Source organism: Budorcas taxicolor, chromosome 13 (genome assembly GCF_023091745.1).
Source record: "Budorcas taxicolor isolate Tak-1 chromosome 13, Takin1.1, whole genome shotgun sequence".
In the NCBI taxonomy this organism is placed as follows: domain Eukaryota; kingdom Metazoa; phylum Chordata; class Mammalia; order Artiodactyla; family Bovidae; genus Budorcas; species Budorcas taxicolor.
Window position 1 is genome coordinate 16001203 of NC_068922.1, and position 20041 is coordinate 16021243.

The window sequence follows — 20041 nt, forward strand, 5'->3', positions numbered from 1 at the left end:
AGCATTAACTTGGGGATATGTAAATCTTATCCCTCAAGAGTTATATTTGGATCTAATTTCATAGAAATAAGAATTAAAGTAGAAACTGGAAATGAGAGTTCTAAGTTTTCAGAGGAAATCCACCTGGGCAGGTGATGAGAAGAACATTCAAGAAGGCTTTTAAAAATGTAGGCAATTTACTCACAAAATAAACTAGTGCAAGATAGAGTTTAAGGGTTTTAAAAACATATTTCTCTGACATGATGAATATAATCATTTCTTTACATTTAGCCTCTGAGGTCCCCCTTATCAGCTGTCCCAACTATTATCATAATGTGCAGTTTTACCACAACACACACCCTTCTTTATTATTACCCATCACGTTAGCTTTCAAAAACGTAGTCTGACAATGAGTAGAGATCAAAATATGAAATAGTATGGATATGATTACACACCCAACTCCCATAAATTAAAAGATCAATGACCGGCCGTATGTAAAAGGCACCTCTGGTCAAGAAGGAAGACAAGCATTCCAGTGGAAACTGGGCAAAGGTCATGAGCAAGAAGCTCACAGGAGCAACAGCAGCAGAAACAAACCTGTTCTCAGGAAGCGCCCGGCAGACAGTAAGATCCTGCTGGAGACCTTACGTGCCTTATCACACTTAATTCCGGGCTTTATCCTGTTAATTCTATTACACAGATGAAAAAAAAAGAAAACAAAAAACAAGGTTTAAAGATTTTAACCAACTTGTCTAAGGTCACACAGCTAGTAAACAGCAAAACAAGTAGGATTCAGATGATATTGAATCTACAGCCCATAATTTTAACCATTACTCTATTAACTGATCACTGAAAGACACAAAAAGGATGTCCAGTGAAAGATGGCAAATGGAGCACACACTTTTATATCCATTCCTCCTAAAACCCCACTAAACTGACAACATGGGGGTTCTTTAAATCCTTGCCCTCAGTGGCACAGGAATGGAGGTTCCAGAGAAGAGGTGAAGGTGGTGTTCAAAACAAGCAGTTAACTAAAGAAGTTAAGTGCCTAAGAGCTGAAGGGAGGCATGTGTGTCTGTAAGAGGCTGAGTGCAGAGAAGCCATCCTCACCCTCCAAAGCAGGAAATCATGAGACAATGACTAAATCTGCAGAACAGGAAGTGGCAATTCAGGCATGTTATCCAGTGCTTTGGAAGTAAATACAAAACCAATCAGCTGGGACTGGAGGAGAGCAGTTACTTCTATGGGTGGGCAGCCAGGTGGGGAGGGGTGTGGAAGTGAGATTATCTTTCAAAATAAGTTTTACAGATCCTAAATCTTTACACCAAGTAAAGTTCTGACAAAAATAAAAGCTAATTTTAAAAGCCAAGACATGCAGGGCGGGGCCAGGGGGAATCAAATCATCAGAAAGAAATGCAAGTTTTAAAATACAACTTTGCACCTATCTCAGACTGACCCCAAAATGCACTGACATTACTCAGGCTCGATACAGTGTGGGGAGATGTGCCCTCACTGACACTCGGTGGACTCACAAATGCATCTCCTCTTTCTGGAAAGCGTCTTGATAAAACATATCAGAAATCTTCAAAACAGGCATCTCCTTTACCCAACAGTTCCACCTCTAGGAATTTATGACAAGGAGATAATCACAAGGCTGTTTATAATAGTAAAAACAGCAAAACAGAAATCTGTCTATTTCTTAAAGCTTATTTGGGGGAAAAAGTGTTTATGCCACTGCTTTTCTCAAAGTGTCAGTTGAGAACCTTTGAGGGAGATGTGAATAAATAACACAATGGTCCGATAAAATGATTTTCAGTAAACTAATACATCCCAGGTGGCACCAGCGGTAAAGAATCCGCCTGTCAATGCAGGAGACCTAAGAGATGCAGGTTTAATCCCTGGGTCAAGAAGATCCCCTGAAGGAGGGCACGGCAACCCACTCCAGTATTCTTCCCTGGAGAATCCTATGGACAGAAGAGCCTGGCCAGCTATAGCCCACGGGGTCGCAAAGAGTTGGATATGACTGAAGTGACTCGGCATACACGGGATGCATTCAGAAGTCTGGCATACTCAGCTCAATTATACACATACGAATTACCTTATTTTAGACTTAGGAACCTTCCTCAACTCCTCTCCCCCTCTTCCTTTACCCAGTTTTAACACATTGCATTCATACAGCTACCAAAAGGGCAGGGGAAGCAAATGAACAGAAATTAAACTCAAACTAGGAACCCTGACCACACAGTAAATTCCATTTCTATTATCAGAACAACGAAGCATGAATTTCTATGGTGACTGGGCAAAATTCAATAAATGAGGGCTTTCTTGGAAGTATTTTATACCAGTCCTTATTTCTGCTACTAGTCCTAGGAATCTCAACTCTATTTCTAACTTAACAAGGGAAAGTTTAATAAAAGTATAAAGGTAAGAACTGGAAACAGTATAGAGCTGGGAAATGAAGACACAAAACATCCCAAGAAAACATCTTTGTGGCTCTAAGATACTATCCTATACATGAATCCATCTCCAGTCTAGAAATTTCTAGAAAGGAAAACCTAGCCAATAATAGAGGCTGTACTGGAACTGGATGAAACTGTGCTCTAATGTTATGAAAGAAAAATGATCAAAATGATTAGCGCAGTTGATTCTGAATCAATTAAGTGCTAGTCTTAAATTCCTTTAGAAAGCTCTTGTTATTTCCCCATGAGGAGAAAAGGCTGTGGTATTAATAAATGTAAAAGAGAACAGATTTAAAGTCAAACTTATCTTATAAAATTAGCCAAACCTGCTTCTTTGAAGAGACTAAATGGCAATGCCAATCTTTCCCGACACTGAGTTTAGAGACATCATTTAAGGCAATCATCTTTCCAGTAAGTAGTGTCCTTATGCAGAATTCAATGTAGTTAAATTATGCTTTACACTGTCTTATTTACAGTTGAGAAGTTTACTAAAAATTATAATAGAATAACCCCTATGGTTTTGTTCTGATTGCTTATTTAGAAATTCCACTGCAGAACAAAGAGTTTGCCCTAAAAACACTGACCACAGAGGGCATCGCAGCTGTCTTGTGTCTGTGCAAGTGTGCACCGACTTCCAGGCAACCACTAAACAACAGTAGTGGTCCTGGGCACTCACACCACATGTCATCAAACAAGAAACCTATCACACTATTCAACTCAAATTCAAACAAATTATTTTAATTGATTTTCCATCTAATATAAGAATGTCTCAAGTGTAAGAGGCACATTTTAAGCAGTTAAGGATCGAAAGACATTTGGATTAAAAACTCAAGAACATATAAAACATCTCGGGGCACAAGTGTACAGAAGAAATTAATGACAGCATTTTAAGAACACCTCTAATTCCATGTAAACATAAGAACTTTTAAGAATCAAGCATCCATCTGAACTATAATAGCCCCAGACTGTGAAAAACAATTCACTCTAAGGTTTTAAATTTTAAATTCAGTCCAATGACACAAAATTGACAGACCATTTTTCCTTGTACACATTTTGACAGATGAATGTTAAATAAATATATATTTTAACGTAAAAAGTACTTTACCCTTTGTTAGATAACCAGTCTGGCCCTGGGAATTAACGGCTTCAGTCCTCATAGAGTAAATTTATCTATACCAAGATTCCATTACTGCTTTCCAGTTGCAAGCATACCAAGAGTGTTAGGTGGTCCCTCACACATTCTGCAACAAACTCAAACAGAAGAGTGGAAGGCAGCTCTATTTTAAACTATTTGTGAAACAAACACAAGAAAGAAAAGGTCTGAGATATAGTCTAAGGGAGAAAAAAAGACCTTGCTGTGGTTACACAGACTACAGATACTCAAACAAAGATGATGTTTGTTGAGGGTAAAAACATGCCTCTCAGGCCCCATCCCAAGTATGAGCCACACCAGCCTACACCCAGCATTCCAGCTAGTAACAAACAGGGGCTTTTAAGCCTTAATCTTGCACTTCAAAACTAGCCACATTCTTACTACTTTTAACAAAACGTGTCTTGGAGCAACAAAAAAAATGTTTATTTAAAACAAACTAAGTATGAATACTCTTCTCAAGTACATTTTATAACAATTTTAATGATACTTTTTAATGTGAAAGCTTCAGCCCATTTCAGACACTAAGCAAATGCCTAAATTCTGGAGGGTTTGGGAAATATATCACACAGCACACATTTACAAGTGAAATAAGGTTTCATGATACAATATGCGTAACTACTGCAAGGCAGCCCTGTGAAGTGTTGAGTCTCGCCTTTTTCCCTTCATTGTGTCCTTCTTTCTATTTTAAAAAATGGGTTGGGACCTACAATATGGAAACTACTTTGCAAACAGCCATGTGAAAGGCATGCTTATGCACATTAATTACACTAATGAATTAAGTTTACAATCAAACTTAACTTACACTTAAGCTTAAGCCAGTTGTAACATTCAACATAGGCAAAAGATCTCAGAAGCTCAGAAGTGAAATGAAGTGAAGTGAAGTCGCTCAGTCGTGTCCAACTCTATGCGACCGCATGGACAGTAGCCTACCAGGCTCCTCCGTCCATGGGATTTTCCAGGCAAGAATACTGGAGTGGGCTGCCATTTCCTTCTCCAAGAAGCTCAGGGAGAGGGTTAAAAGTCCAAATCATAAACCAGGACATGGGGGTGCAGGGCAGCGGGTGTCCCCTTGTCTTTTTGAGCTTCTGGAGGCTGCCTGCTTTCCTTGGCTCCTGGCCTCTTCCTTCACATCACTCCAACCTCTTGCCTCCATCCTCAAATCTCCTCCCTCCTCTGATCTTCTTGTCCTCTTCTCATAAGATTCCTGTGATGACATTGTGCCCACCTTCATGATCCAGGATCACCTTCCCATTTGAAAATCCCTTTTGACATATTAGGTACATCCACACCTTTCAGAGATTAGGGTGTTTGTGGGGAGTCAATCTTCAGCTCAACACACCTTGTACTATCTGTAAATGTTTTTATTTTTCCTTCATACTTAATCAGTTATTTGTCTAGATACAGAATTCCAAGCTCATAATTTTTTTTCCCCTCAGAACTTTGTTGCCTTTTGGCTGATTAGAAATTTGATGCCAGTCTAATTACATTTACAGGAGCCAAGGAAAGCAGGCAGCCTCCAGAAGCTCAAAAGGACAAGGGCATACCCACCCCCCCACCCTGAGGCATCCCAGCATCTCCCCTGGTGTCTCCCCAAGGAATCAGCCCTGCTGACACCTGACTTTAGCCCAGTGTAACTACGTCCATCCTCCAGAACAGTAGGAGGATCAATTTTGTTGCTTTAAGCCGCCAAGTTTGTGACAGGCAGCAACAGGAAACTAATACAATGATTCACAGTTTACTGCCTCAACAGTGTACTGCCTTTTTCTCTGACAAAGACTCTCTCCTTGTCCAAACTTTACTAAGCCTTGACCTTGGCCTCCATCCTGTCTTCAGCCTGCCTCACCCAGCTGTAGCAAGAATCCTGCTAAGTCAGGGAATTCCCCCACCCTTGATACCTAATCACCTTTGCTATCTGGTCAGATTTCTCCTCCTCCACCCTTGATATCTAGTAACCCTGGCCTGTCTCTACCAAAAATCCTGTTACACAGGTTTAGCAAGATTCCCCCTTTGCACCCACCAAAGCCCTCATTTGGTGAATTAATGATAAATCCCTTACTGTACTTGAAGTTGAGCCCTATCTTTCTCCCCTAATGTGATATTCTTGACACTCCTTGCAACAGCCCTGAAAAAAGTCTTCTTTATTGTTGTAATAAGTGTTAGAATAATTTTTTTCTTTAACAGAATCAAAATGAGGAGCAGACACTGGATCCGTGAAATCTCCAGAGGCTAAAATTGGACATTTCCAGATGCCAACTGGGTAGCTGCCTAGAGAGTTACGAGACTGCATTGGAAGAGGGAATACAAAGTTTCTTCAAGAAGAAAGTGGATGCTAGGCAACATACAGATCACGGTATTATTGCAATATGGTAAATGCTTACATATAAAAGACACCAAAAAGAGGTAAGAGGACTGTTAGAAATCTCAGAACACACAAAGCAGGGAGAGATGAAAGGTCATGGTCAAATACTGATATGAAGTAATATACAAAGGGGTGTGGCTATGGATTCGATGCACATGGGACGAGTGAAGCCACCTGACCACGACGCTGTCAGTGCCAGGCTTGCACTTCCTTCCTACACACCTCATCATCATGTTTAACACTGGAGTACACCATACTGACTACTGACATTACAATTATATAAGAACTTTATTGGCTTTTAATGTCCAGAATCAACTACACACACAGTGTCTGAAACTGAACTCTGATCTGAACGGTTGCGTACGCTCCACTCCCAGCCTAAGTCCCCCTCCTAGAAGCGGCCACCATTCTCTCCCAAAGCACTTCTCCACACTGTACAAGGATCTGCATGGATGTATGCACATGCACATATATTTAAATGTCCCTTTTCTATTTAAAAACTAGAACCATTCTATATATAATTCTAGATCTTACTTTTTTCTTGCTTAACAGTGCATCTTCAAGCTTATGCATATCAACACCTACCCAGTGGTATGCCAGTAAAAGCTTAGCAACCAGTTCCCGGAGGGAAGAAGTACAGGCTGTGAGCTCTGGTTTGTGGCATTTGCCAATTTCCATGCTGTCAAGATTCCCACCGCAGTGGCCAGTTACTAAGATACCAACGTGATGCCACTGAATAGCGAGACCAGGTTGGCTCCAGTAAGTCAGTGGATCTCCCTCAACCCTCATTCACAGCTGTGAAGTCTCCTAATGCACTAACATAAGTCATCTATCAGTCCTCTCTTAGGAACGTGACTAGGATAAAGCAGAGAGTCAATATGTAACGAGAGCTAAAGATGAAACATTACGAGGTAAAGAGCTTAACCAGCTATAGTGACCAAAGGCAAGCAGAAAAAATGAGGAAGCAGAAACCACAAGCAAACTGAGAGAAAGAGGCTGCAGGGAGGAAAACGGTGCCCAGTGCGCAGGGCACAGCAGAGTCACTATCATACAGACCTTTCAGCCTGAAAATAAGACATACAAGCCTGTCCCTGGGTTGCTGCTGCTGGCTTTCCTTTCCCGTGCAATGCATGCACGCAGCAAGTGCTTTTTTCCTGAAATTCCCTGAGTAAATTATCCATGTCTATGAGTTCCTTAACGCCATCTCATCTTTCAAACAGAAGAGGCCCTGAGTATCAATGGTGCCTAAACAATGTTTCAGTTATTTGTGATCACCTTCTTAGTACAGACTTTGTTCTTGTAGTTGTTCAGTTACGAAGTTGTGTCTGACTCTTCGGGACCCTATGGACGAGAGCAGGCCAGGCTTCCCTGTCCCCCACTATCTCCCAGAGTTTGCTCAAATTCATGTCCACTGAGTCGGATTATGAACTAAGACACCTCAATAATAAAGTTTTTTTTAATAATAAAAATCTTAATAGGCACCACTGGTAAAAACTTCAGCATTTATCTTGCCGTGTTCTAGATCCAAGATTGGAAGGAATGCTCAGAGGAGAAATCCTAGAAACATCAAAATACAACTAAAAACAAACAAAATAAAGGAAGGCACACCAGTCACTTGAGAACCTGAAATACCACTTATTTTAAATGGTCATTCTGTGAGAGATGAAGTTAAATTCGGCACTTAAAGTGACATATGCCTGCTCTGCAACCAAATTTATTCTGGAGTGGCATCCCAGGAGACTTTGACATCCTTAGCTCCCCCTGGTGGTCCTGTGAGGAACGATCCAGAACCTCCAATCCTTTTACCCCTCCGCTGGGAGGGACTCTGATCCGTTGCTTGTGAGCCCTCGAGCACAGTCCCACCCCCGCCTCTCACAACTCTGTTAACTCCACATTAAACAAGTGTCTCATCAAAAAAAAAAAAAAAAGTACCACCTCAAGAACCCATTTCTCTCCTTCTTCCTTCTCCCACTAGAGCAATAATCTTAGAAAAATCATTTGGCTTCCTTCCCTCTTTCCATGTTAACTTGGAAACAACATAACAACAAGATTCTCATCATAGCTGCAATTATAAAAACAGCATAACTAGTCATGATCAAGGGCAGGGGCAGCCAAAGACGGAAAGTCAATTCAGGAAAAGAACCAAGGCCGTAAACCCAAAGGTCCTCAGAAATGCCCCAACCTCCACTTCAGGAGAGCCACACAAGCTTCCACATACATCTTCATAGTCCTCCTCGGGTAATATGCATTGTCTGAGACGATAAAAGTGTTCAAAACAACAAATCTAAAGCCTCAATTTTAGCTTTTATTTGTCAGCATAAATAGGATTTGTACCTTTCCATTCAAAATATTTCTATTATCTCACTAAGTAGCATGGTGTCAACATTTTCCACAATGTCATGCTCTCATTTTAAAACTTTTCATTAAATATGCAGAATACATTTCTTCAAATTCTTATACAGAACCCCAGTTTTCAACAAGGAGGGTGAGTGGGGTTGAGGAGAGATGTGAACGTCCTCCTTGTGAGCAGGTCTGTACCTTGTTGCTCAACTGAGTTCCTTCCAACACTTTCCCAGCTGCCATCACAGCCTCCTTTCACAGGGTCCCCCCACTTATCCAGGTCCTCCTCCTGCTTTTACAAACAAAAAGATCAACATTTTATAACTGGTAGGTCATCTGTATGTTCTGTTTCAGTTGTAAGCATATACATTTTAAAAGCTGTAAGAACAGGACAGCTCTCCAATATTTTAAAATGGAGCACCCAGCATCAGAGAGAGACTTCAGTTCAGTTCAGTTCAGTCACTCAGTCGTGTCTGACTCTTTGTGACCCCATGAACCACAGCACACCAGGCCTCCCTGTCCATCACCAACTCCCAGAGTCCACCCAAACCCATGTCCATAGAGTCGGTGATGCCATCCAGCCATCTCATCCTCTGTCGTCCCCTTCTCCTCCTGCCCTCAATCTTTCCCAGCATCAGGGTCTTTTCAAATGAGTCAGATCTCCGCATCAGGTGGCCAAAGTATTGGAGTTTCAGCTTCAACATCAGTCCTTGCAATAAATATTCACTGATTTCCTTTAGGATGGACTGGTTGGATCTCCTTGCAGTCCAAGGGACTCCCAAGAGTCTTCTCCAGCACCACAGTTCAAAAGCATCAATTCTTCAGTGCTCAGCTTTCTTTATAGTACTTCTGTTACTAATAAAATTTAAATCATAATCTTGAGGATAATTCCAGGGCATGCTTCTATTACTTGCTTCTTGATTTCCAGAAGGATGAGAAACAAAATCATTTTAAAGTCCTACAATTACTAACAAAGTTTCATTATTATAACAGAGAGGATATTTTCCCCTCAAATTTAATCATGTCTACAGACTTAGGTAGAATTGGTCCACTGTACTTTTACCATCTATTTACCTACAACAACCTACTGAATACACTTATTTCCAAATCACTCCTATTAAACTGTAATCTCCACAAACAAAAGACTGTACCTCACTCATCTTGGCATCTCTTGTGTCTACCACAGTGCCTGGCACACAGTAGCTGCTCACTAAATACTTCTATATAGCTTCACTGCAAAAAAAATAAAAAATAAAAACAAAAACGCCTTTACTAAAGAGCCTCTTGATGAAAGTGAAAGAGGAGAGTGAAAAAGTTGGCTTAAAGCTCAACATTCAGAAAACGAAGATCATGACATCCGGTCCCATCACTTCATGGCAAATAGATGGGGAAACAACGGACAGTGAGAGACTTTATTTTGGGGGGGCTCCAAAATCACTGCAGATGGTGACTGCAGCCATGGAATTAAAAGACACTTGCTCCTTGGAAGAAAAGCTATGACCAACCTAGACAGTATATAAAAAAGCAGAGAAATTACCTTGCCAACAAAGGTCTGTCTAGTCAAAGTTGTTTTTTCCAGTACTCATGTATGGATGTGAGAGTTGGACTATAAAGGAAGCTGAGTGCCAAAGAATTGATACTTTTGAACTGTGGTGTTGGAAAGGACTCTTGAGAGTCCCTTAGACTGCAAGGAGATCCAACCAGTCCATCCTAAAGGAAATCAGTCCTGAATATTTATTGCAAGTACTGATCTTGAAGCTGAAACTCCAATACTTTGGCCACCTGATGTGAAGAACCGCCTTGCTGGGAAAGAGTGAAGGCAAGAAGAGAAGGGGATGACAGAGGATGAGATGGTTGGATGGCATCACCAACTCGATGGACATGAGTTTGAGTAGGCTCCAGGAGTTGATGATGGACAGGGAAGGCTGGCGTGCTGCAGTCCATGGGGTCGCAAAGAGACAGACATGACTGAGCGACTGAACTACTGAACTGAACTTGCTAAAGATTCCTATTTCTCACATATTTTCTTGTGTTTTTTTTTAATACTATTTCATGGGAGTATCTGAAATTTTATTAAGACTCAGACATGAGAAGAAACAATCTAAGTAGCACTGGTGATTATTTACAAGATCCTCATATTCATTAAGGAACGAATGAAGACATGCACGCTTAAGTGTGTGTATGTGCGTGTGTGGCTCCTGAAAGATGAAGAAGCCAGAGCCTTGTTATGTCTGTGTTCCCATCTATACCCCTCACACTTTCCCCTCTTCTAGCTCCCCAGCCTACTCACAGACCATCACTGTCTCGCTTGCTTTATGGGAAGGTGTTGCTCACTTGGCTGTGTGTGGCCCACATCATACTTCACAAAGGGCCTTCACCAGAGCAACGCTCCCAACTCCCCCCTTCTCTCCCCTTACTCCTCTCAGAAGCTGGCGGTTGGCTTGGCTGTGCTAGTCACCCGGTGGGTAAATCTAAGTCAAGAGAGGCTAATAAGTCCTTTCCACTTTGGATCTAATGTCATGTCCTCCATCAGCCAACACAGGAGGCATTTTGCTCTCAGTCAATCTCTCCTGCCCTAGTTCTCAAAGAGAAAGAGCATCACTACTGCTTCCCTAGAACTCCCAAAATCAGACTAGTAACTCCAACGTTTATGTGTAAGGTGATTCACAGAGACGTGACGTGATGTAACAATGCTTAAATGCCATTACTACTGGAGAGAAACGTAATTATTACTTGTTGAATGTGAGTTTAATTCCCACACTTGGCGGGAGGGCTGAATGACAAAACTGCAACAGATCCTTAGAACCAAGACAAGCACATGAGTCATTTTACTCACTTCAACCCGCCTACAGTTGCTGGCAAACTCAAGATTACACCTGAGCAGTTCTTCCAGTAGCACGAGAGCATGACTGTACTAACAGATGACACAAGGCTGGTCGGCAACAACTCCCTGTCTGTGGAGGCTTTAATCCTGCTTAGTGAGGGTTTCACGGGTACCAGACACTGGCCATGCATTTGCTGTGCGTAGTATCATATAATTAAATGCCTTCATGGTTAACTTCTATGATTACAGAAAGAATTCTGTTGAATTCACTCCATTTACTTAACTTTCACAACTCTCTTCAGCTCATTCAGAATTATAAGCATGTACAGTTTTATTAATTACAATAAAACTTTGTGCTGAATTCAGCTCAATGGAATTTAATAAGAAATAATGCAATTACAGCAGATTCTTGAAGGCCAGATATAAGACAGAGAATTCACAGACTGCCCATCCTAAGAGCAAATAACTAATCCCACAAGTAGTTTGGCAAGCTTTACTCTCACCCAAAGGTAACTTTTCCACTCTTTAAATCAAAGATGCAAATGTGTAAAAACCAAATTGTGCTCAAAATGGCACACGAAAATAAGAACTAAGTATTACCCAGAACAACTAAGTAGCACAGAGGAAGAACTGCATTAACCATAAACCAAAGTATGAACTATGCAAGTATCCGGTCCCCAGATGGCCCTTAGGTTCAAACTGGGACATAAGCCCATCACAAGTCAGAAATTTGGGATACGATAAATGTTTTACGTGCTCACATCATATTGAAGCTGCCATTCATTCACTCATTAAGTAAGACAGAGAGCCCTAAAGTCCGACACAATACTACAGAATTCTCACAACATACAGCACACTTCACCTAACAAACCCTAAGAATGTGATCTATACACCTCTCATGTGTATGTGTGTTTAATATGAAATGTTTCTTCACCTGCTTACTGTAACTGTGTTAACAATGTTGTGTTTGAGTGACCCGTATAAGATTTTGCATAACAAACATCAAAATGCTATACAAATAGGGTCCAGCACTGATCAGCAGTCCTCATGAATTAAGTGCCAACAAAGAGCCAGGCTCGTAAGTAGGAGCTCGCACTTATCTGCACAATCTAAGCCTTATGTATATTATTTCATTTAATGTCTTCACATCAAAACTAAGAAGTAGGTATCATTAGCATTCATTTAAGAGACAAGAAAATTATTAGGTAAATGAACTTGCAAGGATTACACAGCTTTGAAGTTGCAGAATTGGCATTCAGACCAAGGCAATATGACTCCAGAGTGCTCTTAACCACTCCACATGGTCTCTGAATAAATAAAAAAGGAAAATGAACAAAGGTTTATCAAGAGGATCTGTCAACAGGAATGCTCAGAGCAGTGTTTAACAAGGGCAAGAGGCCATGGAAATGCTCTCCAGTCAACAGGAAGTCAACATGTTTCTGAAGAGAAGAGAGAACAGAAAAGCTGTGGAGAAAATGACCACCACTCAGGAAGGAAGGGGCTTCCCAGGTGGCGCTAGTGTTAAACAACCAGCCTGCCAGTGCAGGAGACACAATAAGACAAGGGTTCGATCCCTGGGTCAGGAAGATCCCCTGCAGGAGGGCATGGCAACCCACTCCAGTTTTCTTGACTGGAGAAGCCCAGGGACGGAGAAGCCGGGCGGGCTTCAATCCAGAGAGTCTCAAAGAGCTGGACATGACCTAAGCGACTTATCACACATGTAGGAAGGAAGAACGATTTAGTCTGCCTGTTAACAGCTCACACTTGTTTGTTGAGCTTTTATAGCTCATTAGGCACTGTGCTAGGTACACAGAAAATCGCAAACAGTTCTATAATCTTTTACATTTTACAGATGACAAATATAAAATGCAGAGGTCAAGCAATTTGTCCAAGTCTAAATTATTATCAGAGCTCAACTCAAACCCACATCTGAAAGGCTCCAAAGTTTGTGTCCACCTGCCCACTATGCTAGAGAGAAAAAGTGTGTGTGTGTCTAAATTAATAAGGTATATGCTACCTAGAAACTGGCGCAGGGTCACCAGAGAGTGGGTTAGTTAACTCCAGTGTGCTCAAAACTACTGTTCTGGTTGTATTTCCACAGTGAGTGTCCTATTCTAATAAAAAGAAAAGTCGTCCTACATCTGAAAAGGATTACTTTCCAGAGTTACTTATTCCTTACACTTTCAGATACCCAAGTGTCCAAGGTTTCCTCCATTGATACTATAAAGCTGCCATACTTTTATGGATATAAAATGCATTTTCACAGTATCATAAACAAGGAAGCAAATTTTTTCAAAGTTTAAATTGAGGCAGCTAAATATTGTTTTCACACACAACTAGATACAAGTAAGCTTTGAAAAAAAAAAAAAAGCTTTACTAGTTATCAACTGCCAGACCCTGGGCAGGAAAACAGGAGAGCATGGGCTCCCCACCAACGGCATCTTACATACTGTCTATTCACTATAATCCCGTCCAGCACTTTTTCTTTTCCAAGCCTTTCAACCACATATTTCTTTCTATATACAACACATATTGCTCTTCAGAGTAAAGATTCATTAGCTCTAAAGTATATCAAACTTAAAAAAAAATATTCCCAACATATCTATTGGTTATTTGTAGATAATACTGTACAAAGATTCCAGAGTTTCCCTGACAAAGACACCTTAATAAAATGAAACAGACACTGTTCACCAAAGCTAAAGGAAAGAGCAGTGAATTTCTCACACCTTTGTTCCAATGGAGGCACAGCTGTTTCTCACAGTATTTACTCGCTAAAAGCAGTCCATCAGTCCCATCTGAGTATTACCTTGGAACACAAATGTGCACAATTTAAAGAAAGACCAGATGCATTCACAAAATTTAAAAACAAGTCTAACCACATCCAAAGATATATTCCTTTAATATTATGAAAGGCCTATATAATGTTGCACACATTACCTTCCAGATAATGTATATAACATAACCTGAGAAAAAAAGCAGCAGTACCATACAGATTTCCAAAGAAACTTGCACCACTACATTCAAGGTTTAAAAATAAGACAACAATCTTAATGCGACTGACTGATGAAAGAAAACGGGGAAAGGCGGCCATTGGGCTCCTGGTAACAACTTGCCTGGAGACCCTGAAAACATCTAGTTTTCTCGTCAGTAACCTATAAATCCCATTCCCACCCCAACGCCTCACTCTCAACTTACCTCAAAAACCTATACACAGGCTCGATTAGATGCTAAACAATTCTTTTTTTTTTTTTTTCTTGGTACACAGCAGCCAAGCAATAAAACTCTTTTAAGAAGTCACTAAGTGGGAGAGAGCCTCTTCCAGCATGATAAGTTATACGAACTTCCACATAAAAGATTACCATACTCCAGAAGACTAACTATAAAAACACACTTCATATTAAAGACTTGCCATCCTTCTCATTGTAGGAAGTACTTCTTAGAAAGCACTGTTAACCACTCAATGAGTAAACTATCTGAAATTACAAAATGCATTTAGGACAGTAATCCAATTCCTCTTTTATAAGTAAATAAACACGGCCAACTTCACAAAGCAGCAGAATGATTGGAAATGATTAAAATGTCCTTCAATTCAGCCACTAAAAATCATGAAGCAATATTCTGTACTGATTTGACTTGGATTCATCTCCAAGATGTACTGTAAGTAGAGGGGGAAAATGTCAAGGTTCAGAACAGTGTACATAACACACGACGGGGGTCAGGGATGAACATAAATACACAAAGTTAACAGCAATTGTCTGGGGGCGATGAGTGGAAAGGACACTTGTCTTTCACTGGATAACCTTCAACACCCTTGAACTGTGTAGCATGTACATGTGCCACCTTCTCAAAGCCTACACATGAAAGTGTTAACAACGGTAACGATGATGAGCAGGAGAAAAACCCTTCCTCAGGAAAAGGCTGAGATTTACTGTGTATCCAACATAGCTGCTTCTGCACAAGCAGATGAACCCTCGTTTTAGCCTCCAGAGACCCCTCTCATCTCACACGCTAGTAAAGTGATGCTCAAAATTCTCCAAGCCAGGCTTCAGCAATATGTGAACCGTGAACTTCCTGATGTTCAAGCTGGTTTTAGAAAAGGAAGAGGAACCAGAGATCAAATTGCCAACATCCGCTGGATCATGGAAAAAGCAAGAGAGTTCCAGAAAAACATCTATTTCTGCTTTATTGACTATGCCAAAGCCTTTGACTGTGTGGATCACAGTAAACTGTGGACAATTCTGAAAGAGATGGGAATACCAGAGCACCTGATCTGCCTCTTGAGAAACCTATATGAAGGTCAGGAAGCAACAGTTAGAACTGGACATGGAATAACAGACTGGTTCCAAATAGGAAAAGGAGTACACCAAGGCTGTATATTGTCACCCTGCTTATTTAACTTATATGCAGAGTACATCATGAGAAACGCTGGGCTGGAAGAAGCACAAGCTGGAATTAAGATTGCCGAGAGAAATATCAATAACCTCAGATATGCAGATGACACCACCCTTATGGCAGAAAGTGAAGAAGAACTGAAAAGCCTCTTGATCAAAGTGAAAGAGGAGAGTGATAAAGCTGGCTTAAAGCTCAACATTCAGAAAACGAAGATCATGGCATCTGGTCCCATCCCTTCATGGGAAATAGATGGGGAAACAGTGGAAACAGTGTCAGACTTTATTTTTTTGGGCTCCAAAATCACTGCAGATGGTGACTGCAGCCATGAAATTCAAAGACACTTACTCCTTAGAAGAAAAGTTATGATCAACGTAGATAGCATATTGAAAAGCAGAGAAATTACTTTGCCAACAAAGGTCTGTCTAGTCAAGGCTATGGTTTTTCCAGTGGTCATGTATGGATGTGAGAGTTGGCCTGTGAAGAAAGCTGAGCACCAAAGAATTGATGCTTTTGAACTGTGGTGTTGGAGAAGACTCCTGAGAGTCCCTTGAACTGCAAGGAGATCCAACCAATCCACTCTAAAGGAGATCAGCCCTGGGATTTCTTTGGAAGGAATGATGCTAAAGCTGAAACTCCAGTACTTTGGCCACCTCATACGAAGAGTTGACTCATTGGAAAAGACTCTGATGCTGGGAGGGATTGGCGGCAGGAGGAGAAGAGGGCGACACAGGATGAGATGGCTGGATGGCATCACTGACTCGATGGACGTGAGTCTGAGTGAACTCCGGGAGTTGGTGATGGACAGGGAGGCCTGGTGTGCTGCAATTCATGGGGTCGCAAAGAGTCGGACACGACTGAGCGACTGAACTGACTGACCGACCCCTCTCAAGTGCAAGGCCACCTCAGCATTTCCTGATGGAATGGCCTCATCTTCCAGTTGTCTTTCCTGCTCTAAAGGAAGGAAAGGAAGAGTAGAAATTCAAAGAGATGGGGACGATCTCTTTCCAATAACCAAAAGAAAACCAATTAATACTTTCACCTCCAGCAGCCCAAGCAGGCAGGGGACCTGTGTCAGCGCAGAAAGAGATCAAGAGTCTATATTCTACCTTCTGGATAAATGAATAGAAAATGAGGCCCAGAGAAACTTATCCTTTCCACCATAACAATCTGTGAAAGGCTCAGCTGTACTGAGAACTGCAAAAATTAAACAAAGGATAGCACATTACATTTTACACTGTTAAGGGCTGGTTCAAATACTAAAAAAAAGTAAGCACAAACCTAACAATGAAACTGACAGAGAATCTGCCTGAGCAGATCACACTACTTTCCTGATTAATTCACTGACCAAAGGAGGTTTTTATTACTGACAAATCTGGGCTGTTTAGAAACGGATGTCTTACAGGACTTATGTTTATAATGTTTCTGAAATGCCTTTAAAGCCATCTAGAGTGTGTTTTTTCTTTTTTTTTCCTTTATACATGTATTTTCCTTATGACACTGATCTTGCCAACTGCTGTTCTACCAATAGCGGTCCTTTTCAAGAACATAACTTTAATAAACTTGCTAACAAATAGATTACATCTGTAATCTGTTGTGAATGCCAAGTTATTTTAATTGACCATTTTTAATTGAGCCAGATTAATGAGTTCCTTGGATTCCAATAAAGCCATCAATGCTTTGACAATTTCACAAACTCACAATGTGTGAAGCTCTTTGCAAGTACTGAGAAACACAGAATATTAAAACATAGTATCTGCTCTTAAGATGTTTACACCTTGTAAATGAATAAAAGGATCCTTATTCTAAGAGATGTGTTCACCAGCAATGAAGGAAGGCAGAAGAAACAATCCTTAAACAACAGCACACCCTCTACGGAGGACAACGAGGATGCCACAGAACCCAAATTGTTTCTAAGGTGACCAGAAAACTGTGGAGCATTTTATGGACTCATCCTAAGAGGTGATCACCTGAAGACAGAACAGACTTTGAGTGAGATCACTTTTATTTACTGCAATGTTACACGGGAGAGCCTACTTGGATTTTTCTTCTAGGAGATGTCTTCAGTTTGACTTAATGATCCTTGAGAAATCTAAGCACATCTAGAAATCAGAAGCTCAACTGCTTCGCAAGTATGCTAGAATGCCGACAGAAACTGAAGTGCCTACTTCCTTTCAAACACTACTATCAAGCACCAAAGTCTTCTGGAAACTGTGATTATTTATAATGTGCTTTAGAAAAGGCCTTCCTACTGAATCATGTCTGGAATGTGAGGCTACAATCAACAGTATGACAGGTCTTAACTAAGCGAAGTCAATACTGTTTCACAGATTTGTCCATATACGGCCATCCCACTCCATTGTTTAAATCCAATTCAACAGAATTCTTAACAACTGCTCCATCAATATGTAAACCTGGGCCATAGCCTGTGTGAGTATGTCTCCTTACCTGGACAAGAGGTACCCGGTGCTAAGAACAAGCATGCTAGCTAACATTTACTCAGCATCTACCGTGTCAGGTATGGCTCTAAGCAGAGCATAATATCCTAGCCATATATTCTCAAGCATATGATCAAATGTAAACTCAAGCAACCTTATGGTAGAGTCACTATTACTGTCACCAGATTAGAGATGAGGAAAATGAAGACATTCAGAAATTTCCAAAGGTCTCACAGCAAGCGCCAGAGCCCCAAAGGTCTGGAATCCAGAAGCCAGACTCTGAATCATTAAGATACTGCTCTTAAAAATTCTAAAACATCTCCTGTCCAACCTGTAAAGTTCTTGCGAACATCCTACTTAATTAGGCTCATAAAAAGCATTCTAGAACTTTTAAGTGCCATATAAACATAAGACAAGATTGAAGAAATTAAGTAGGTACCTAAGTTTGTGTAGGTACCTAAGTAAAAATTAAAATGAAAAACAAAAGTTAAAGGAATTGGAGGGAACCTCAATGCGTATCTAGCTCTACTTCCCCTCTATAACATTCTTAATAAGTGGTCACTGAATTCAGTGGCCTTCAATGCTTTCAGAGATGAGACCTCACAAGTTCACAAGTCAGCCTTTTCCATCTTAAAATGTTCTACTTATTATTAGAAATGTCTTCCTTCCTTTTAACTCTTAACAAAATTGAGCTTTTCCACCTGACAACCTACAAATACAAATCACTGTTATATTCACACTGTGTGACACATGACATTTTATTAAAGTTCTCATTTGAAATTCGACACCTAAATCCAACACGATAGCCCAAAAAAAAGTCTGAGATAAGGAGAACAATAGCTCTGTTACTCCCTTGATCTGCAACCAAACCAGCTGGTAAGTCAGCATAGTGGGCTCCAACTTAGCAAACACTTCAGCTCTCTCAGTCTTCTCTGAGGAGCTGTCTCAACCTCAGTGTAGAAGTTGACATTTTATAATTTTCCATCAAACTTTCTTTCATTTTGGTCCAATATTCTAGCCTTTAAAGGCCTTTGTGAATCTCCATCCCATAACCTTTTGAGCTCTGCCAACTCTCTACACTCCTCCTTCTGCCGTAATTCCAATGACCGTAACTGAATTTTTATCCAAGCTGCTGAAAAGCTGTGAATAAGACCATAGGATACACTGGCAAAGACCTTCACTCTGACATAATTACTTTAAACATGATTCATCAATTAATTATAAATCTCAACATGAGTTCTAGTCAATGGTGGCGTCACAGAAGACTTCATATCACATAACTTTCTAACACCCAAATACCGATAAAACCTATCTCTAACATTTCCTCAAGGTGTCTGTCTAATGACAACAACATTAGTTTATTCTTATTATATCTAGAAAAGGTCTTAAAAATTGCTTCCTTTTAAACCCACTCATAAGCCATTATTTAATAAAACGAAGCTAGAATTCTGATTCAGATGATCCTGAAACCCAATGGCTTGTAATTACCAGAGTCAACCCTCGCGCCTCTTCTGAGTCCACTCTTCAGGTACCTTCTCCATGTTCTCTTATTCTTAAAAGACTATTTACAGTGATTCCCAATAGTCTAAAACTATACTATTCAACCTATCCTAAAGACCTGACTTAAAGGGTGTTACCATGTCCTAATCTACCTTGGGCTTCAATTACCTCTCACTTCTGTCCATTCCCTTATTTTTTTTTTTGAAGATAATTTTGTTTCTTGCTTTTTACTTTTTTAAAAAAGCAGATGGAAGCAAGAGTCAAGACTCAGAAGCACTCTCTCACATTTACATGACATGACCTGCCCTGAACAGCAGGCCTATCTATCTGGTCATTACCGACCTCCAGGATCCAAATTGTGCTTCTTCAGATGTTTTTAACATGAGCTCCACCACACTGCTCACGGATGTCAGCTCATTTGTGCTTGATCCTTCCGACACTGGTGTTTCAAGTACCCACTACTCTTTTTCACTCATTATTGGTTACAAACGTTTTCTTCTACCTTTCATTCTTCTACCTTGAATTCAAAAAGTATCTTAAGAAGCTACTTCATTTTGTGCAAATTCCTTTATCCTTTCTTTCTCATTAGAATCAGTAGCC

At 40.5% G+C, this 20041-nt stretch overlaps 1 protein-coding gene across 1 annotated transcript in view; it reads right to left on the bottom strand.

Annotated features, from left to right (window-relative positions):
• USP6NL (USP6 N-terminal like) overlaps positions 1–20041 on the bottom strand; it is a 99250-nt gene that overhangs the window by 51430 nt on the left and 27779 nt on the right. The window lies entirely within an intron of this gene.